Source organism: Musca autumnalis, unplaced genomic scaffold (genome assembly GCF_047663935.1).
Source record: "Musca autumnalis isolate F117 unplaced genomic scaffold, ASM4766393v1 scaffold_5, whole genome shotgun sequence".
NCBI classification, from domain to species: domain Eukaryota; kingdom Metazoa; phylum Arthropoda; class Insecta; order Diptera; family Muscidae; genus Musca; species Musca autumnalis.
In genome coordinates, this window is record NW_027412088.1 from 150,021,665 (window position 1) to 150,045,702 (window position 24,038).

Here is a 24,038-nt window from a genome sequence, read left to right on the forward strand (position 1 = left end):
AATTCTTTTTAGTTTCTGAGATAATATCCCGATCAGTGGAAAAAGGGTCGTTTTAACCCGGTTTAGACGAGGCTATAAAAGCCAAACCCGATCTAACAACACGAAACACAACTAGGGTTTTTGTAGTCTAGATATGTACTTTCAGAAAATGCCCATTATAAATTGTTTGCATTTTGAGTGTTGCAATGGTCCCGAAAATTCCGTAAAAGAATATATCGCCTTACAGGAAGCGTGATAGAATGGAAAAGCCGACAGCGACAAAAAATCAACCAATGACACAAGGAGTTCTTCATGTGAGCCATAGATGGTCTGTCGAAAGTTATGACGTATCTGACATACATTTCAGACGTATATTGCATACGTCTTTGTAGTTACGTTAACGTACATACATGGGCAAGCTTTGCTGGTCTAGATTCTGTCGATACAAATTGATCAGTGCTTTGGGCGTATTAGTAATGTCGTTAATAATACGTCACGTTTTATGACGGCCATTTATTATAGGTCTGTCTGGTTACCCTAAAATTTGTAACAACCCAGCAAAATGTTCGATGCCAAAGATGCTATTCAAGAATGGGTGCAAGTGAAATGGAATGTAATTTTTTCAGCATCTTCACTCATTCTTTTTACAAGAGCGTGACCCCCAAAAGATGCAATTCATTTTCAGATCCTAAGCATGTCATCTTTACTAACTCGATGGAATGGCATCTTCAACAATTCTTTGGCATGGCATCTATACCAATCCTTTGGCATGCCATCTTAACCAATTCCCAAGAATAGCATTTTCACTAATCTTTGGCATGTCATTTTCACCAACCCTTTAGCATGTAATTTTCACGTCTTGTTCGGAAAATGGAAAATACTGTATTGAAAAATGATTTTCATTTTTTTATTTTATTAATTCAAAGGAATTAATGAAATAACTATAATTTATTTATCATCATCGGTGCGTAGTCTGCTCGATGACATCAAACAACGTGGGTGCTTGACAATATCAAAGGGCTTTGCTAAATCAAGTGTCACTATCACTGTTCTATCGCACGGCTTGCTCTGAGTGAGTCCTCGGCTAATAAGGAGATGGCCTTCAGCGCAGTTGTTGTGCTGCTTACGGATCCTATGCTATTGATCGGCAACTGGAAAGTTATTTCTGATGCTGGAAGAACTATAGCCACAAGGGTCAAAAGCGAAATCGGTTTGAAAGATTTTCCTTTGCTGGCATCCTTTTCGGGCTTTAGTAGCTGGCCTATTTTCCAGACTTCGGAAACGATGTGTTTGGCAAGCGACAGGTTGTAAATTTAAGTGAGAAACTTGACAACCAGCCGTCCCAGCTGTTGCAGTCTAAGCACCGCCGCTGCTCGCAACAGAGTTTACTTCCTCCGCAACAGGTTTTGATTCATCCTACAAAATGATTTTACTTCCCATCAGTACAGTGCAGATTTCGACATTGACTCCAACTGCAGATTACTATTTCGTGAATTTTATTTTACAACGTTTTGGAAATGTTTGTTGTTTTGTAGGGATCTACAAATCGACTTGTTGAGCAGGGTTCTCTAGAGCATTCAAGGAACTTTTATAATTGGTCTGTTCCTTTACTTTTAAAAATGGTAATTGTTGCAAAAATGGTAAAAGTTGTGAACTGCTCTCATATAAATTGTATGCTTTTAAAAGTAAGGAAACACTTTGCGGGTAAAAACTGGTAATCTCAGGCACGTAAAGGAACACGACTAGTACCAAAGAGTGCAGTCCGACTCTACTTTTAGCTCAATGATTGGGACTTCCTAGCATAATAAATCTTACATTGCTTTAAACGTACATATTTAGATAAATAAAAGAATATATACATGTGTAAAAATAAAAACACAAAATTCATCTCTATTGGATCGATGGAATGGATTCAAATGCTAAGGAAAAGATCGGATCTATCACGACTTCCTTTGAATTGGTTTAAATGCTGATGAAACGATCGGATCTTTCACGACTTCCTTCGAATGGGTTCAGATGCTGATGAAAAGATCGGATCTTTCACGACTTCATTTGAACCAATGCAAAAGATCCAGTGAAATCATGGCATCTCATGGAACCACTTCCATAAAATTTTGCTGGGAATCTGCACCAATTGTTGCTGGAAGTCGTCTGTTAACACAAAAAGTCAGAAAGAGAGATTCGAGAGAGACATTTTGACAGTTCTTTTTTAATTTTTCGTTGATTTACATATCGTCTGCTCCGTCGGAAAAGGTCGTAAGTCCACTTTTTTTGGAAATCGCGTTTTTGTTACAGGATGATAGTACAAGTCAAAACACGTCGTATGATACAAAGAAAATGGTAGCATGTCGCGTTTTTCTATATGTTTTGCCCTTGTCGGAAAAGGTCGTAAGTCCACAAAACGTACAAATTTAAGTACGAAAAGGTCGTAAGTCCACAGGAAAATGTATACTTTAAAAGAATACTACAGCTAATGTAGTTCAGATATTATGTTTAACGTCATCCATGGTTGGGGTACAATGTAAAGAACTAGCCTACACCTTTGGCGGAGCCTGTGGACTAAACTTTTGAACAAAAATGTGATAATTTCTATATTGCAACGAAAATTTACATTTGAAATCTATTTTCCCCTATAAGCGAACTGATTATGAAAGATGGACGTTTGGCCTATTCATTGATACAAATTGGGGTGCTGTATGTGTTCAAATACCTCATATATTGAAAAATTTGTAAAAAAAAAATCTAAATTTTTACTGTTTTTAATGTCGTATATCTTACTTAACTTTATCAACTGGTAATTTGTGGTTTCTCTAGGGACATTTATTCACATAACGAGATTAGTTTGTATTCTGAATTCAATAAAGAAATACCTTCTTACGGACGGGTAAGTGCAATGTTTATATTATCAAATGATTCTAAAATAATAATTAATTGAAATGTTATAAAATTAAGAACACATCATGGTTTTTGCTAACAAAGAACATTATGAATTTGGAATGGAATTAGACGATGATGTCATGGGTCTAGTACCCCATGGTTTTAACAGTGATTCAGAAAGCTCTGTTGATAAACTTCCTAATGAAGGAAGACATTACATGCTGAAGATTCTACATGGTTTGCGGACAAAAACAAAAGATGCGGAGAGTTGGGGCAGAAATAATTGGGAAGACAAAAAAGGACACTATTTGGGATTACAATGTAGCTAAGAAACCACGTACATTAACGGAATTAATAATGAAATTTAATTGAAGGAAAAGGTCGTAAAGCAAAAAAATACAAGGTGGTAAGTACAACGTGTCATGTTTTATATTAAATATTAGCCGAACCGGTCCACGTTGCTGGCCCTTGAAACAGTTTATGTTACCTTTTCTTATGTCAATTATATTTTTTGCATCACAAATTAGTTGGGATATGCAAGTGACCATCAATAAGAAGAGAACGTCGTTAAATTCGGCCAGGCCGAACTTGTTATACCCTCCACCAATTAGTTTCCTTTCGTTTATGAAGTAGACTAAATTCCAAATCTGAGCAATTTCGGTAAAACAATGTGGCTAACCTTCAAAATGCCGAAATTCGGGAGGCACCGTTCTATGGGGCTATATGAAGGCGTGGACCTATATAGACAAATTTATGGGAGAAAGTTTTATACCCCAAACGAAGAATAAATACCAAATTTCAGCCATTTCGGAGGAATATTGAGGCCACACCTTCAAAATACCGGAAATCGGGAGGTACCGTTCTATGGGGGCTATATGAAGGCGTGGACCTATACAGACAACATTCTAGAGGAAAGTTGTATACCCGCAACGAAGACTAAATACTAAATTTCAACCATTTGCTAAATCCTTGAAAATACCGTTCTATGGGGGCTACACCAAATCACGAAGATCTATCTTAAAAAAATGGAGCTGTGGACGGACAGTCGTCATGGTTATACCGACTTAGAATTTTGCTCTGATCAAGAATATATATAATTTATAGGGTCTCCGCTGAATATGTCGATATGTTACAAACTGAATGACAAATTTAATTATACCCTCCATATTATGGTGGAGTGTATAAAAATCTTCAGAAATGTTGGTGTCGATATGCAATTTTAACATACCGCCAAATAACTGATGACTTGAGGTATGCCGAATGTCCACCTTTATATAATGTATATTATATACCTGATGAAACTATAAACACTTGCTTTCTAATAAGACCAAAGCTTCTTTATGCATAACATCTGGTATTTCCATTGATTTGTAGCATATTTGAGAAAGTATGAGTGGTGGGGTCTTATTGCTAAAATATGTACACAGGATTGGGGAAACGTAATCGTTCGTAAGTTTTATATATATAGCGCATTTAAAAAATGGGGCACTCTCGTCCGAAATTAAACAAAATATATAGCCTACTTCAACCAAGAGACATCCCTGTGCATGATCTGAAAATTACATGGAATAAGTACTTAGGGTCGGAGATTCAACAACCGTTGCCTCGCATATTAATTTTCCGACCGATACTTTCATTACTTTTGCAAAAAAGCGTTTTTTTTTTTTTTAAATAGGGCCAGCCCCCGCCCCTTCGAAATTCAAAAAATAAAAAGCCTATTTTCACCTCGGTTGTTCCTTGCACATTCTCTGAAGTTTTCAAAAAAATCGGTTCAGCCGTCAGCTTTGCGGAACATACAAACATACACACATTGTCTTTTATATATGTATAAGATTTCACCCAAAAGTTTTGGTCCATTAAACCCGCTAATAATTATCTCACCACCATGTTAAATTGCAAGCTTCTTCTTTGTCTTAAATTCAATTCATTCTTAAAATTTCGCGCCGATTGAAATATTACTGCGATCTACAGGACAGCTACAAAGTCGGGTTTGGTCCATTTCACACCTTTCGGTCCATTTCACCTTTTGGTCGGAACCCGACCTCTCCACAAAATTTCGTGACGATCGTTCCAAACTTGAGGCCTGGAGTTTTATTACAATTGTTAATGAATGGACGGACACACATAGCTAGATCGCTTTATCACGTCAAGATATGAAAAAATAGCAAGGGGTGGGGGTCTACGACGAATACTTCGCGATGTTACACGAATATTGGACGAATTTCCACATTGTTTTGTAAAGTATAAATATTTTATTTTAAAAACGTCCGTAAATTGTAGGAAAAGGTCGTAAGTCCCTTTAAAAATACAAAACTGTACAAGGAAAAGGTCGTAAGTCCAAAGACATCCAATTATCCCCCAAACGCGACGGAATTTTATCAAACAAAGTACAGGTATTGAAGCGGAATAAATAAACGAAAAATACTGCCTTTACCACCATAATAAAATCTTTAATACAGAAAGCGCTGGAATGTTTTTTCTTTCTCCTGAAAAATTTATTGAGAGGGACTTACGACCTTTTCCGACGGAGCAGACGATATGTTTGTTTGTGAAAATTAAAAACAATTTTATTGCGGAAATAGCAAGTCTAATTGTATTCTTTTTGTTTTTTTGTTTTGTATAACAAAGTTGCAAAATTGAAGAAAAATCCATTTTTTGTTATTTTTAATAAAATACAACATTTTTGCTTTCTTTGGTTCCTTCATGGGCGGACGAATTGTTCTGTTTTGGCAAGGCAGCTGATTGCTTGCTGATTTTTGCTGGGAAGGTGTCTTTTTCCTTTTTACAATTGTCTTGCAAAAGAGAATAAAAACTCTTTACTCTCTGATAATGTTCTTGCTGGACAATGCTTGCTGGAAAAGTAACCAGACAGACTTTATTTCATATATTCCGTAAAGGAGAAATAACAAAAATAAATTTTAAATTTTAAAACCTTCATCATATGGAGAAACTCAAGCTTTCAATATTGAGCCTGGCTCTAATGACCCGCACATGGAATGTAAGAAGCAAAAACTTCCCAGGTGAAAGCAAAATAAAAAAACCGACTGAGACCAGACTCGAAAACATATGAAGGTGTTGTCACGATGTGTTAGCGTTCAAAGCTAAACTCATAACTTCCAAGGCTACGCTAAAAAGTGTTTGTCGTGAAAGTCTTACAAAATTGAACGGACAAATATATTGCATTCGAGAAGTAAAATTTCGATGACAAAGAAGCCACTCCCACAGCCGATATGTTTGATGAGCTGCCTACTAACAGCGAAATTATTCACATAAATTGGTGGTTTACGGGTTCGAATCGTCGGATTTACTTTTTCACTTGCAATAAAATTTTCGATCATTAAGCTCAACTCCAACGTGATTGAAATCACTTTACTTTTAAATATTGTTAAGGCGCACCGTGCAGAGTGTGTTCCGTAAGCAGCAGTGCTGCAAGGCATCTCCACACATATTAGTCGAAGATTCAATCAGAACAAACTGTGCGGTAGAGCAGTGTTAGTGGAGCTTGACTTATTAGAAAACTTTGAGGACATCTAGTAAACCCAACTAAATCCACTCGCATGTCTTCAGATCCTTTATGGACGCTGCCAGCCCAGGTTATGGAATTTTTGAATCTGGACACAGGGGAACCTGAACCAGTTAGCGGAAAAAATATGTATATTTGAGTTGCTGCAACAACAACAATATTAAAGAAGACTTTCTGAGCTTTAAATTGGTCTCAATTGTGTTACCAAAAGTGGTCAAATACCAGTGATATGGAAAAAGATGTTTAATTTGCAGTTTGCAATTATTAGAATTTTATTGAGCTAACCCAATTTTAAAACCTTTATGTGGACGGACCCGTCCCGACTATATCATTAGAATTTTATTGAGCTAACCCAATTTAAAAACCTTTATGTTGGCGGACCCGTCCCGACTATATCATAGTTTATCATAACATTTTTCTGTAAAACAATATTTTATGGACAATAGTATCAACATCAAATTTTACCTTTTATTACTGCAGTGTCCTCAGCATTTCTTAAATAATAGGCAAAATCTGCAATAGAAGAAAAAACACTTAATGTGAAAAAAGCTTTGAAACAATAAGTAGAATAAATATAAAAAAATATATTGCCCTTCAATACTTCAATTACTAAGGATGAAATAACAAATGCAGTTGGAAAATTTTGATAAAAAAATCGTTAAAATATATACCTTAAATGGGACGGTGCTCTTACATGTGGGCTTTTTCAAGAAGCCGATCTATTGGCCCATTTTTCAGAGGCACTTCCCCACAGCGTGTACTTAAATTAATAATTTTTTATAGGGAAATTTACCAAAACGTGGACCTATATTACCATACCATACATAATAAATAAACAAGTGAGCCAAGGCTATAGTCGGGTCGGGGCCGACTATGTGATACCCTACACCACTACCCCTGTTCATAAGCTTTTGTCTTTTTCTCCAAATAAGTTTTTTGCCCATTACGACCTAAATATTATCCGACTGTGTGACCCCCATTAACCCTCAAAATTTCGTGTAAATCAGGGATCTTCTACTTTCATAGCCAGGCGTTGCTTTTGGAAAGTTCCCAACCAAAGCTGTGATAATCGTCATTATAATTACAATCGCAAAAATTAAAATTTGGGTTTTATTAGCGACTATTGTTATATCTTCGTTGTTTGATCATCTACGAGAACCTACTTTACATCATTAGAAAGGTGATATTTTCTACTTTTATTGTCAGGTTTTGCTTTTGGTATACCCCGTATAAAAGCTGAGATATTCGCTTTGGAAAAAAACGTTGTCTTTTTATCCACCTAAGTTTTTTTGCCCATTCCGACCCCTAAATATTCCCCTCCGGGACCCAACATCCAAAATTTCGTGACGATCCGATCAAAATTACGACCTGTAGCGTGATTACAAGGTTTAGATGGACAGACGGACGGACTGACGGACGGACACAGATATAAGTATGGGTCTACGACCATTATTTCGATGCGTTACAAACTTTTTGACCAAAACCAACTTATAATACCCTCCCCACATAGTGGTGTAGGGTATAAAAATTGAAATAAAATTAAAAAAAATCTAAAATTGATTAAAATAAAATATCTTTTTATTTACGATAAAATTGATTGATATTTCCAAACAAGCACCCTTCCTAGCACTCATTTGTTAGGAAATATATCTATTAGTTCATAGGTACGATTTTTGCAGCCGAAAAACTCAAATGACTTTACTTTGCTGCGTTTCGAACATAATACTAAAATTATTTCAGGAAAGTTTCCCAAAAACAAAATGGTAGTTTCCCATTATTAAAATATTTAGGTTATCTAAATTCGGATGGGAAAATACCTTGGAATCGCCAAAAAAAAAAATTCTATGAATTTCTAAGCATTATTATAAACCTGAATGTCGAAGCATCAATTTTAAAGTCATGACGATGCGCAGAGTTAGTTGAATATATGTTTTCGGCTACATTTACCAGCATTCTTGGTTATGAAATAGGAAGCAAATGCATCCATACCATGCTACCATGTTTTCCAACCATTTGCTTTGGATTAAAACTCATATTCCTTCTCTAAAATACATTTCACAAATCCTCTTAATTTCATTCCCTTTTATGACATATTATTTCTGTATCCTCCTCCGACCCTTTAATGCCACTTCTAACTTGAATGCATTAGAATGCAAAATTTTCAACTAAGTCTGCAAATAGCGGAACATAACTTTTTGGTAAAATTTCTAAAATTCCAACAAATCATTTGTGACACTTGCCAACACTTTGCTCTAACCATTGGCGTCAAACAAACAATAAAACAAAAAGAAAAAAATATTCCCATAAATTGGAGTTCAATTCGGAAGTCACAAAGGGAATAAATTATGGCTTTTCTCTAACAAAAAGAAAAAAAAAATTGAATGAATGACCGTCCAGCCCTTCTAAAAACTCATGTGCTTTTGACATGCTTTCAAAATGTATGCCAAAAATTCCATTCCATTACAAGGGACCCCTTTGGGGGAAATACAAAGAAGAACAAAAAAAGAACGAAAAGGATTGAAAATAAATGTCAGTTGTGGCCTTTAGCTGTTGCCGTCATTGAGTGTTCTTGCGAAAGATAAAGTAATTGCAGTACCACCACCCGGTTCACCTGGTTGCAGTGGTTTGATGAATGTCCGCGAGTGGTTGGCCAGGTGTTGGAGGGCACAATTTAGCCAAAATGTTAACGAACAAGAAGTCACTTTGTTAATGACTTTGTGTCACTTTGACCAGGTCATAGGATTAACAAAACAATTGTTGGAAAGTTGTTGAAATATATAAATAAAGTAACGCAGTATTGTCAAAATTAAAAATAATAAGTTTGTGAAAGTAAAACAAAAATTACAAGGGCAGAACTTTTATTATGTAGACGTGGCGATGTGTTCGTCTACAACTGTAATAAACTCCGATTTGGTCGAATTTTTTACAGAATTTAGAATAGTAGATTTTAACGTAAAGTGAGTACCCGTGTTCGCCACCCGAATATTTCCTTTATATAAACGCTAACCGAACTCGTCCAAACTATAAAATTTCTTTAACTCTTTTTAATAGAATAATATTCAAAACGTTAACATTCTTAGTTTAGCTTTGCAAAGATTCCAAAATTGAATTATTTTACATCCGTTTAAACTACCCATTTCATGCCCTCCTCATCCCTTGTCATCATCAACATCAACTTTGATAGCCATTACAAAATATATTTCAAAGATAGATTAAATTTTTATATGTCAACAAAATAAATTCAAATTGATCTGGCAATAAGTTTTTGAGTTGTCCATCTATCCTTTGTTCAATTGCTGATGTTGTTGTTGCTGCTGCTGCTACTGCTGTTGTACATCAGACATGATTGGAAATCTATTAAATAAATTAAATCAATGTTCCGATGTTATTCTAACACAAACCTATCAAAGTTTTATGTAAATATTTTTACATAAGTGTTAGTTGGTGAGAGAGTGTGTGTGTGTGTTTGAATGCTAGGATGTCCATATTTGTTTGATTGTGTTTTTATTTTATGTACTTTTGTGATAAGTAATCGACAAAATGCCAATTTTTATTGCATTCCAAATAAATCTATTACACAAATACTAAAAAACCATTCAATTATTTTGTTGGCATTGTTGTTGTTCTTGTTGTGATATCAATTTAAAGTTACACAGAACAATCAATGAATAAATACATGAAAATATATTTTTATATTCATACATGAAAATATATAAATATATTTTTATATTATTGATGGAATAATGGTTGAGCAAATATTTATACTTAAAAATGTAAAAAAATAACTAAAATCGACACCTGTATCGCATGGAAGTATGCCGCAATATGTTACAAAATGTAGGACGTGAACCTAGGTATGGTTGTAGTCGCAATATAGAGGAGCTTAAAGTTTGGCTTATGTTGCTATAGAATTAATTTTTAAAAAAGAAACATTCGTACAATAATAAATGTCAGAATATCCGCCTCAAACCTTATTATGTTCTACCTCAGCGACAGATAACAATAAATTAGCTACAAACACAGTTGCCTTCCTTATACACCAGCCTGTCCACTACAGACTTATCTAGCTTGAGTTTGACTCTAGTTTTCCATACATGGAATGTATAGGGGTTGCAGTAAAGTGTGGGCCTACCGATTTGGAATTGCTTAATGTGCATATACCGCCGATGTATAGTTTGCCCTGCGTTATATATCTTATATTAGTTCAATTTTGGCTTCAATGCTCATCATGAGCTTTGGTATTCAGTCCTATGAAATAACCCGACGGGTACAGAGCTGGTCGAGCAATTTGATAGTTACACATTTTGCACGATGAACGAAGACACTCCTAAGAGGATAAGAGGAGATTGTCACAGCTCGCCAGACATCACTATTGCAGTAACCCGGTCTGATAAATAACGTGTCCTGGCAAGCCGTAATTTCCCTTGGCTCAGACCATATTCTTATCATCGTCTCTGTTAACAGACCAAACGACTTCAAAACCTCTGAGCGCAGTTCTTTTGTGAACAATGGAAAAGCTGATTGGAAAAGGTTCATAGAATCTACCAATCGCCGCTTCAGAAAACTGGCCATTCCCTCAGATCCTCGGGTAGCTGTGAGAATTTTCCGGAAGATCAACCATGCTGCAGCAGATCGCTACATACCAACTGGTGACGGGACTAGCAAATGAGCGTGGAGAGTTTCGTCGTACGAACACCGATGTCGCAAGAATTAGGAAATAGCTTTTTTACACAAATGAATGTTTTTATATATGTATATGTGTTATTATAAGAGTTATATGAGTTTTATGAAAACCCAAGGAGTATTTTTTTAATTTTGGAACAAATTATAAATTTTTTTGATATTTGATTGTTTTTCAGTCTGGAGTATTGCCCCAATGACTTAAACTTCATCATTACTTTCTGTTGCAGAGAGTAATGTTTTTTCAAAACGAACTGACAGTCTTGCAAAATTTTACTGATCGCCACCAATATCATGATTTCATAATTTTCAGATGTTTTACATTTTTTCCATTTCTTTTATTATATCCTCCACCATAATATGGAGGGTATAATAAAATTTGTCATTTCGTTTGTAACAAATCGGAATATTCATCGGAGATACTATAAAGTATATATATTTTTGGTCAGGGTAAAATTCTAAGTCGATATAACCATGTTCGTCCGCCCGTCTGTTGAAATCAAGATACAGTTCTCAATTGTTAAGATAGAGATTTGGTAGGATGTTTGGTATTGCAAATGGGCTATAACTGTCCACGTTTTGATATAACCCCATGGAACGGTACCATCCGATTTTCGGTATTTTGAAGGCTTTAGCTTCATTATCAAACCGAAATGGTATTTTGGTATTTTGTCTTCGTTGGGGGTATACAACTATCCCCCAGAATTTTGTCGGTATAGGTCCACGCCTTCATATAGCCCCCATAGAACGGTACCTCCAGATTTTCGGTGTTTTGAAGGTTGTGGCCACAATAATCCACTGAAATGGCTGAAATTTGGTCTTTATTCTTTATTTGGGGCATTTTGAAGGTTGTGGCCACAACGTTAGAGATAAAAATCTTTCCGAATGAAATTAATCATGGATGCCTACCCCAGAAACGCCTAAAACTTCCAAAACTTATTTTGTTATTTCTCCGCCGTGAGTGGAAGTTTCAAGTTATGACGTGATTTTGTTCTTGCGGTAGACCATTCGACCTTTCAGCTCACTTCCTTCAATGACCTTTTCCTCCTTTTTCCAAGAATCGGAATTAAAATACCACAAGATGATACTTTTCAGCTTCGAAATTTTCTGCAACAATGTATCTCAGATTTTTTTTGGGTACGGTTTCTAGATGCTTAAAATCCATATAATCTTAGTTTAGCGCTCCTTTTTCGATTTTATCGGAAACCTGATCAGACAACCCTATATCTATTAATTACAATATACCATAGCATTTAGCTATTGATTATGTAGATTGATCGACATTATTGGGATAATTGACCATATTGGAACACGTTGTGAAGAACACTTTAACATTATTCTTTTATGGAAGACAACTCCGGATATCGAAAATTTTCTTTTTTTATTCCTTTTCGGTATATTGGATGTTACTGATAATTGGCACTGAGGAGTCTTTGTAAAAACTATTCATGCTCCTATAGATGCGGTTTCTGTAGATGAGTTCTGCGGAGATATGTATAAGTTTACTAACACCAGCTTAACACAATTTTCGTAAATTATGAATTGGAATATTAAACATCTATCGCAGTTGAGTAACTATAAGCCAGTTTTGTAATGTCGTCCAGACATTAGCTACTTTCCTTTAAATTCAGTAAATTTCTTAGCCTCCGGACTATATAAAATCTCCGAGGTTCTGACTAGCGCAAATGTCATTGGTTATATTCGCATTTCATCTGCAGGTATTACCACTAGAAGAATATAGTTTTCTACCATATACATTACTAGTATCTGATTAGGCTTAGGTAGGCTTAGTTAGTTAAATTTTGATGGATTATTTAAACTGGTGCTGCTTATGAAATATTAAGACAGCCCCTTAAACAACCCAAATACAACTTTAATGCAACAGATAAATTGGGCCAACCCGCCAAACTGTTCACACCCCATTTAGAAGAAAAAAATCCAACAAATAGATCAAAAGGCTGACATAAACATTCAGACACGGCGACGCCAAAATTGTGTTGAGTGTTCATCGTTAAAACAATACAACCAACCACCACACTCAAATCATTTCAAGTGTTCCGAACACAAATTGCTGGCGTTTATAACCCTTATTTATTTCACTTTGATATCTGCGCTTTGTCACTCTTTTTGCTAAACGTTTTCCAATTCAAGTGTCAATGATTCAAATCAGTCGCGTTGACAATTTCACACAGAAGAAGGGGGAATTTAAAATCCACACAACACAAAACTAGTGCTACCCTATGGTGCCTCTATTCTAGGGGAGAAAAAAAAAAACAAAAACGGTAGACAACACCATCAACTCAACAATGCCATAAAATTGTCATAAAAATGCTTTAAGGCTTCAAAATGTTTCTATAAATTTTTCTAAATCTCAGTTTAGGGTTTTGTGTTGGTGTGTAATTTATTATCATACATTTGGTTGTCGTTGTTGTTGTGTTTTTTTTTTGACACATTTGCCATTGCCTGAAAAGTTATTCAAATAATGACATATGAAGTCAAAGATATGCAGAACCAAGCAAAAAAAAAATCCTATAAAATAGTGTTTACAGAGAGGCCCACTTCCCACCCCTTCAGACCCTATTGAAATCAGTGACATATATAAATCAATATTTGGTTACCTTTCAACTTTGTGTGTTGTATTTGAAATAGTTTGTTGTTGTTTTTTTCTGTTCTATTTGTAAGCCAGCAATAGACGCTTTGTGTTTCTTTTTTCTGGTGTATGTATGTAGGTATGTTTTTTTTTTTTTTTTTTTTTTTTGCTAACGTGGTCAAAACGAAATACTAACCACACAAATGTGTGAAAACAACTACAACCAGAGGGGTTCTGTTTGATGGCTTACGTATGTTTGTGTTTTCGTTATGTGATTGCTATTTGGATTTCCTTTCTAGGGTAATGGAGTGGAATATATTGTGGGTACTCATACGGAGTGGTTTACAGTGGCTGAGGTTGTAACTATAAAGGCACCTGCCATTTGGCTAGAGAAGATCATTGGGAACACCAGACAAGAAAGGGAGGATTTCGATGAAGGGTCATAATGAAGTTCTCAATAGGAAGGCCAAGAGGTACAGACAAACATTACAAGCCGTACGTAAAAATTCAATACCTCTCTGTATCCGCAAACTCATCTTCAACTGTAACTTCAATTTGTCCTCAGGCTGCCAACTCAACAACTATGTCTATAGTTATAAGCTTGAAAATAGTCTATATAAATCCACGCTTGTGGAGCTGTTTATAGGCTTGAAAATATTCTCTATAAATTCACGCCTTTGGAGGTGGTTATAGGCTTGAAAATATTCGTTATAAATCCACGCTTGTGGAGCTGTTTATAGGCTTGAAAATATTCTCTATAAATTCACGCCTTTGGAGGTGGTTATAGGCTTGAAAATATTCGTTATAAATCCACGCTTGTGGAGCTGTTTATAGGCTTGAAAATATTCTCTATAAATTCACGCCTTTGGAGGTGGTTATAGGCTTGAAAATATCCTTTATAAACCCACGTCTTTGAAGCTGGTTATAGGCTTCAAAATTTTGTTTATAAATCCGCGCCTTTGGAGCTGGTTAAAGGCTTGAAAATATTCTTTATAAATTCGCGCCTTTGGAGCTTGTTATAGGCTTGAAAATATTCTTTATAAATCCGCGCCTTTGGAACTGGTTATAGGCTTGAAAATATTCTTCATAAATCCACGACTTTAGAGCTGGTTATAGGCTTGAAAATATTCTTTATAAATCCACGCCTTTGGAGCTGGTTATAGGCTTGAAAATAATCTTTATAAATCCACGACTTTGGAGCTGGTTATAGGCGTGAAAATATTCTTCATAAATCCACGACTTTAGAGCTGGTTATAGGCTTGAAAATAATCTTTATAAATCCATGACTTTGGAGCTGGTTATAGGCGTGAAAATATTCTTCATAAATCCACGACTTTAGAGCTGGTTATAGGCTTGAAAAAATTCTTAATAAATTCATGTTAATGGAGCTTGTTATAGGCTTGAAAATGTTCATTATAAATCCAAGCTTGTAGGCTTAAAAATTTTCATTATAAATCTAAGCTTGTAGGCTTGAAAATATTCTTTATAAATCCACGCCTTTGGAGCTCTTTTGTAGGCTTGAACATATTGTTTATAAATCCACGCCTTTGGAGCTCTTTTGTAGGCTTGAACATATTGTTTATAAATCCACGCCTTTGGAGCTCTTTTGTAGGCTTGAACATATTGTTTATAAATCCACGCCTTTGGAGCTCTTTTGTAGGCTTGAACATATTGTTTATAAATCCACGCCTTTTGAGCTGTTTTGTAGGCTTGAACATATTGTTTATAAATCCACGCCTTTTGAGCTGTTTTGTAGGCTTGAACATATTGTTTATAAATCCACGCTTGTGGAGCTGTTTATAGGCTTGAAAATATTCTTTATAAATCCACGCTTATGGAGCATGGAAATATTCTTTATAAATCCGCGTTTGTGGAGCCGTTTAAAGGCTTGAAAAATGTGCTGTATAAAATTAAGTTTAAGTATAAAAATTTTCTTCGGAAACCACTGTGTCAGCATTGACCAAAATTGCTAACTACCAAAAAAAATCCCATTGTAAACACAACTAGTATTATGAGTCTACAACCTTCAAAAAACTTCCCATATCTAACGACCAAGCAAAAAATCTATCATTTTTGTGAAGAAAATAAACAACAAAAAATGCAACTAAACTGCAAATGAATCAAACATTGAATGATTGAGGTTAGAAGCAGTCCAACATATTGAGTGGAAACCCATAGACAAAGACTATAACCAAATAAACGACTCAAAAACAGACATTCATACGCACTTAAATATTCAAAATGTGTGGTGGTATGTCTGCTAGTGAAGGGAATATAATAGAAGAATGAATATCCTTTGGAACGAACACACAGAGTCCACACACACACATATCAATATGGAAGGAAGATTGTATACATGCTTGTGTCCATGGCATATATGGAAAATACTTTTTCGATTCTAGTAAAACATTTGAAAATGACACATTCACTCAGAGTGCCAGTAACTATTTATTAACGCATCTAAGGGAATTTCTTGACAATGTCAAGAGGAGAAAAAGTTGGGATTGGTCATAAATGGTGTAGTTACAAAAACATATGTAAGTTGTTATAGGAATTCTAATCCAGTGCCCCCTATCGACTTTGTTTATGGGAAAGGAATTCGTGTTATACTAAATTTCTCTTTCCATTGCTTAAAGGATGTGCATATATTTTATTTTCCTTATAAATTATTTGAATTTCAATGAAAACTATAGCATACATTTAGGAGTAGTTGAGATTCATTTGCATGCATTCTCTATGGAGAGTGACACAGTGTCAATAAGTTTAACAGGAATGTTTTGTAAGTTTGAAAATCAAAGGAGATGTATGTGTACACAAATACACACATATGTATAGTTCAATACACATGTATACATATGTAGTAGAATCACATAATTATCATAGTCAAACATATAACTAAGTTTCTTATCCTCTTTGGGCACACATGGATATGAACATTTATTTGAATACTTAATTACAAATATGTACAAACATATATCACTCAGCAAAATTGGTAACGGAGGCTAAGTTTCCATAAATTACCTACATATTTTATGTACATAAACTTAACTTTAAACTACTTATTAAGTATTTTTAATTTAAAACATAAAATTACAATATTAGAAAAACTGTCCATAAATTTGCAAATATCTGGCAGAAGCATCATAAACTTTTGTTCCAACAACATAAAACCCCCATGAGGTGGTGGCATGACAACGATTCTTTAATTATTGTCCCATTCATAAACTTTGAAACAAAAGAAAGAATTTCTTGAAAACTAAGATTCAACAAGAAGAAGTACAACAAAAGAACACAACTGCAACAACAAATTGTAAAGTGTCACGATAAGTGTTAATATACGAACTGCAACGGAATGCAATGTTGTTACTCTTGCTTCAATAACTGGGCGAAAACTTGCTGTAAAACTAGTCAACTGGCATAACTTGAAACTATAACAGAGAGAAAAAAAAGAAAATTAAATAGAAAAATAAAATTTATGCACTTGTTCACCCGCTATCTCTGACTCTTATACAGTACCATTACGTCCATTAAGACATACGCAATTAGATATTTGGTTGGGAGGAAAGTTTTTGAAAGAAATTTACCATCGTTATGTAGTGGCGTGATTACTAGAGATGTTGGGAGTCTATAGCATGTTTGGGAGAGTTGAACATTTTTCTAAGAATATTTGCAAACCCATAACCAGCTCCAAAAGCGTAGATTTTTTAAAGTTTTTGTTTTTTTAACTTTAAGTTTTTTTTAAAGAAAGCGCGGATTTGTGAAGATATTTTCATGCCTATGAACAGCTATATATGCGTGGATTTATAAAGAATATTTTCTAGTCTACAAACAGCTCCACAAGCGTGGATTTATAAAGAATATTTTCTAGTCTACAAACAGCTCCACAAGCGTGGATTTATAAGGAATATTTGCAAGCCTATAACCAGCTCCAAAGCCGCGGATTTCTAAACAATGTTTTCAAGCCTATAACCAGATTCAAAGGTGTGTTCATAAACGAACAATATATTCAAGCCTATAACCAGCTTCAAAGGCGTGGATTAATGAACAATATTTTCAAGCCTACAACCAGCTTTAAACTGTTTATAAAGAATATTTTCTAGCCCATAAGCGGTAAACAATTCCTCCAAAAAAACATCCTACGGTGAAAAAAAAACGAAGCAAAAGGAAAACAAATCCTTCTAAAGTTGATGACCTACGCAAACATTTTAAGTACCATGATCTGAGAATATACACCTGGAATGTTCGGACTCTTTATAAAGAAGGTGTAGTTTACGCACTGGCAGATGTACTTGCAAAGTACAAGAACGATATCACTGCCATACAGAAAATACGATGGATTGGGAAAGGCGTCACAACAACACATCAAGATGACGCACTGTATTATAGCTATTGTGATATAAAGCACGAATTTGCTTGCGGATTTATAGTTAGTCAGAGGTTAAAACATCTAGTCTCCAGCTTCAGCCCGGTATATAAAAGTCTTGCCGCAATTCGAATAAAAGCTAATTTTTTTCAATATCAGTCTTATTTGCGCCCCAACGAAGACAAGGACGAGCAGACCAAAGATTTGGGGCCTGTTTCACTATGTCGAAAGAAAATGATTGCGAACGAAAAACACCTAAATTTTGGTTTTCATGGCAATATTGACTTTGTGTTTGCTTTAAAAAACTACAAAATTTCGTTTTCATTTTCTTTCGACATAGTGAAACTGGCTGATATTTTACGAACATTACAATTATTCTAGGCGATTTTATGCCAAAATTGGAAAGGAGAACATCTTTTCGATCTAGTCGGAAAATTTAGTCTCCATGTAGCATCTGACGACGGAATGAGGCGGATAGACTTCATAGCACTAAAAAACACGGTAGTTGGTAGCAGCAGATAGAAGATATTCAGCAAAGTGCCCAGGCTGTCATTAGATCAGAAAGCAAGAAACCATTGACGTTGAGATTGATGGAAGATATTCATCGATCGTGTTGGATGTAGGATCCTTCTAAGGAGCAAACATCGACTCGGATCACTAGCTTGTTGCAGCACAAATACAACACGGAAGTTGGACATCGGTAAGCTGCAAACACTACAGTTAGCCACAGCATATTCCACTGAACTGGCCCAGAGAAACGTCTTTTCCGCAGAAAAAAGAGAAATTGGAAAGCGGGAGTGTGAAAAATTCGAGACATACAGGAGCCAGAATGAACTCCGAAAATTCTATAAAAGAAAGTTAACTTTTGGTACAGGTACATCCTCCGGTAGAGACCAGCAAGTTAATTTGGTAACTGATACAGATAGTGCGCTCTTCTAGCGAAGACGACGAAGATGTCACAGATACAATGCCAGAAGATGGCATAGAGTGAATTCCGCACGGCCAAAATGAGGTAAAGACAGCAATAAATAGGCTGAAGAATAATAAGGCAGTAGGAGCCGATGGCCTACCAGCTGAGCTGTTCTTAACCGGAGACGACACGCTGACAAGGTGTATGCATCAGCTGGTTATCACCACTTGACAGCAAGTACGCGTACCCGACGATTTGAATCTGAGCATCGTGTGTCCCGTCTACAAGAAGGGAGATAAGACTGTGTGCTCCATTTACAGGGACGTACGCTTATAAAAATTGTCAGGGATATTGTGTAAACGACTAAAGCCTATGGTCAACGAAATAATTGAGCCATACCAATGTGACTTAAGACCTGGCAAATCCAGCATTGAACAGACATTTAAACTGCGGCAAATCCTTTAGAAGACCCAAGAGATGCAGATTGACACCTACCACCTTTTTGTCGATTATAAAGCAGCCTTCGAAAGCCCCCTACGTTCAAAATTATTCCAAGCCGTGTCTGTTTCCGGTATTCCCGCTAAGCTCATTCGGCTTTGTATGATAACATTAACTGATAACCGGTCCTCAATTTAGGAATCAGGAAAGAAAATTTGCGAACTTTTGACTACCAAAAGAGTTTGCAGACAAGGAGACGGCGTGTAGTGTGATCTATTCAGCATCCTGTCAGACAAAGTTATATGAGATGCGAAAGCAAAAAAAAAAAAAAAAAAAAAACAAAATGGGACAATAGCCACATGTTACTTGCTTATGCCGACGACATTGACATCATGGGTTAATCGGTAAAAGAAGAACTGACCTTTGAAAATGTCGAATGTGAATCTGCTAAAGTAGGTCTGGCTGTAACGGCGATAAAACCAGGAAGTATCGACTCTTAATACGTTCACAGATCTCGCACCAAATGTGGATGTGGATATCTACAATAGGATACAATGAAAATAGAGCCTCCCGATTTTGACTTCGAGCCTTCCGATTTTGAATATCTTCTTAGAAATATATTATACACCCCTTTAAAAAGAAGAAGGATAAATAGAAATCTGTTGTGAAAAAAAGAAGTTATGTCCATTTAAACCTGAAAAAAAACTTAGAAACCTCATTTTTGACTACATTTACCGTTAAAAAGCAAAAAAGCGAAATGACCCAAAAAAACCAAAGGCATTTTCTTTGTACATGGACCGCGATAGAATTTTTGCATCAGAAGGCTTGAATATTTTTCTGATCAACTTTTGTAGCACAGTGTCATTTATTGGCATTTCCCGAAAAATTTTCGCGGTCTCAAGCCCGCCTGAATGAGCGTTCCAATGCTTGTGCGATTTACTAGAGAAACGCGAACCGTCCATAAAGGTTTTTTTACTTCCACACAAATCGACCCTGCCAAGCCTATAATATTGAGATAGTAAAAAATCCGTCTAAAGAGTAAGGCTGTGTGGTGTGTTCGATAGGAAAATTCTTAGAATGATCTATGGGCCCGTCAGCGTTGACGGTGAATATCGACGTCTTATGATCCACGAGTTGTATTGCCTATACAACGGCATATTTGCATAACATATCTAGTTGCAACGATTGTGTTTGCTAGGTCACGTCTTAAAAATGAGCGATGATGATCCCACTAAAAAGACATGTAAATACGGGCCGCATTGGCGGTAACGGTATCACCGACTTAAGGTTCTTTTAAAGTTTTTATCTGCCTGAACTTTTTTTGGTCCTTGGTAATTTCGTAACAAATAGAATATTATTTATTCCATATTAGTTCGGAATATTGCATGGTAGAGGGTATAAAAGGTTCGGCCTGGCCGAACTTAACGCTTGTTTATTTATCTACTTGTGAATAAAGAATATTTTCAATCCTATAAACAACTATATAAGCGTGGATTTATAAACAATATTTTTAAGCCAGGAACCAGCTCCAAAGGTTTTGTTTTATAAGGAATGTTTTCAAGCTCCAAAGGAATGTCTCAATCAGGATTTTGGAGTCGAGCCATTTTTAGTTCAACACATACTCCTGAGTCGTTTTTAATCACCACTGCGACTCCGCAGTCGGGAGAGTTTTAAAATTTCCGTATAAGGTTTAAGGTTTAATTTATTGAGCCTTTTTAGAAACGTTATAATATTTTTCTATATGCTGGTTTCTTTCCGAAGGTGTTCCTTGAAAAGAACATTTGTTCGAATATAATACTTAACTTCAAAACTTAAAAAAACGGAAGTAAAAAACGTTTAGTTTAGTTGGGCCGAACTTTTTATAAGGTTCTCCATAAAATAAATAGTCTTAATTAAAATAGAATAATAAGTTTCCCTTTAGATGGAAACCTTTTTCGACCATGGATACCCCAAATGCCTAAATTATCTAATCCAATCTAAAAAATGTGTTCAGCCAGGTGAAAGGTATCATCTATGGGGAAATGTACCATCTATATCAAAGTGCATACCTATCTTTAGAATTTTTGGTGGAAACGTTTTATAACTTCAGGAACCTTAAAAGTCAAATTAGGGGTAGTTCCGTCAGACAATGTAGCTAATACCCTAAAAATACCGGAAATCTGGAGGAACCTTATATGGGGGCTATACCAAAACATGGACCTATATTGACGATTTTTGTAGTAGAAATTTCGTGAACACTGAGAACTTCAAATGTCAAATGTTCGGTTAAAAATTTTAGCTAAAATTCGCAAAATATATACGTATCATATATGGGGGCTATACCAACGCATTGACTTATGTAGACCGTTTTTGGAGGAGCTACTAAGAACTTAAAATGTCAAATTACAGCTAGTTCGGCAAAAAATTGTAGCTAAAATTCTCAAAATACCGAAAATTGGGAGGCATCGTTATATGAAGGCCATACCAAAGCATGGACCTATGCCCATAATTTTTGGAATACAAATTTGTTGATCAATGGGAACCCTAAATGTCAAATTAGGGCTAATTCGGTTTGAAAATGTGATTAAAAACGTCACAATACCTGAGATCAAGTGGTACCGTTATATGGGGGCTATACCAAAACGTCGACCGATATAGCCCATCATCGAACTTGACCTGCCTGCAAACAAAAGACGCATCTTCCCAAAATTTCAGCGTCCTATCTCCATTCTTGTGCATGCTAGAGTGATTACCACAGATGTACGGAAGGACGGACATGCATAGATCGACTCAGAATTTTACCCTGATGAGAGGACTGCAAATGATTTTTTCAATGCGTTATAAACGGAAAAATAAATTTTAATATACCCTCCATAATATGGTGGAGGGTATAAACTAGAGTTGGGTAATCTAGTTCCTAGCTCCTTGTACTAGTTCCAAAACGTATGAGTAACATCTTGAAATATAACGTGTGCTGTTAAGTATACGCAGTTTGTTCAAAGAAAAAATGTGGGCCATTGGAACTGCGAAGTGAACTAGATAGTTCCATATAGTTCCTTTGGCACAACTCTAGTATAAACAACTAAATAAAACTGCCTAACGTTAAGATCGACTGGAAGGAGATATTTTTTCGATTCAGATTTCGACTCGTAGACTCCGACTACTGTTCCGACTCAGAAACCATGGTATAAACTGTAATTTAGAACGCTGAAACTTTATGTCTTTAACCAAAAATTTAATACTACAAACACAGGAATTTTTGGTTAACAATTCTTCTTAAATATCTGATATCAATTTTACTATAAATTATGGCTCATACAATGAAGTAAGAAACCTCCTTAACTCTACAAGAGATTGACTATCAGCAAAAACAAAGTATACATATAAAACTCACGAGAAATATGAGTATATAAAGAAACCAAAAGATGGCCATCCCAATGAGCTTCGAATAGTTTAAGTCTTGTTGGTGGTGGAGAAACATACATAGTTCATACAAAAATGACTGTTTGATAGCCCTCTTAGCTATGCAGTCTAATAACTTTGCATTGTGTGTTCTCTTGTTATTGCTTTTGTCCTGCATGTTAAAATTAGCTTCACTGTAAGGCAAGTGTTATGCTGGTTGGTGGTCCATGTTTTTGCATTGCTTGAAAAAGTTGTAAATTATTTTGGTTCTTCAAGTTTAACATGAAGTCATCGCAAAATAAAACATGATAATTTAAAGTTTATGTTCGATTTTTAATTAAATTATAGTTAGTGCAGGAATTTATGTATTTATTGGCCTGAAATTAACTACTTTTTTGGAAGTTATTCTTAAGCGCTTTGTTGGTATAACTATTGGGTGAAATATAAGACATAAGTAGATAATATATTAAATGGAATTTTAGTTTGTGATTAACTCATGGCCTATATGTGTACAAAAATTTCTGAATTGAACAATACTAGTACCAATATTGACGAACGCCTATGAAGAAATTGCATAAGTCACGCCAATACACAGCTCTATAAGAATATTTAAAAATAGTTTCTGCATTTTTTGACATTTCCTAAGAAGAAGAACGCCTCATGATAATATATAAAATTTAAATAAAATGTCACTTAATTTTTTTTGAAATGTTATTTTGTTTATGGGACAACCAGTGGGAATGCCCTATTTAACGACTGTAAGTAACCATTACATCTAAGCATAATGTAAATATCAAATATTTGATAGAAAGCATTAAATTGAATTACAAAAATAAGAGTAAAAGTTTTGAAGTTTTGAAACATTAAGCGCATACACTTTTTTAAGATATTTTCAAGTCTTAATAAGGACAACAAAGATAAATTTTTAAAAATGTTATAAAACAAAAAGTGTGAATTTAAAACAGTAGTCTACAGCTAGTTCTATGAGCTTGATTAAATATAAATGCAGACCTATAAGCATGGATTAATAAAGACTATATTTTATGACAAGGGAGCCACCGTGGTGCAATGCACGCCCGCCTTGCGCTCAGGTCGTGGGTTCTATTCCCCGGCCAGGCAACACCAAACATTTTTCCAGCGGTGGCAAAATACCCCTCAGTAATGTAGGCGACATTTCCTGAGTACTTCAGCCATGTAAAACTTCTCTACAAAAGTGGTGTCTTAGACACGCCGTTCGGACTCGACGATAAACTGTAGGTCCCATATCATTGAGCTAATCTGAATCGGGGTGCACTCA

At 35.4% G+C, this 24,038-nt stretch overlaps 1 long non-coding RNA gene across 2 annotated transcripts in view; it reads right to left on the bottom strand.

The window, feature by feature from the left end:
- Nucleotides 1–24,038, bottom strand: part of LOC141406731 (uncharacterized) — a 470,067-nt gene that overhangs the window by 62,157 nt on the left and 383,872 nt on the right. For both annotated transcript variants that reach the window (XR_012413497.1, XR_012413496.1), the window contains exon 10: nucleotides 6,845–6,892. This is a non-coding gene — a long non-coding RNA (uncharacterized lncRNA). The remainder of the gene's footprint in view (nucleotides 1–6,844; nucleotides 6,893–24,038) is intronic.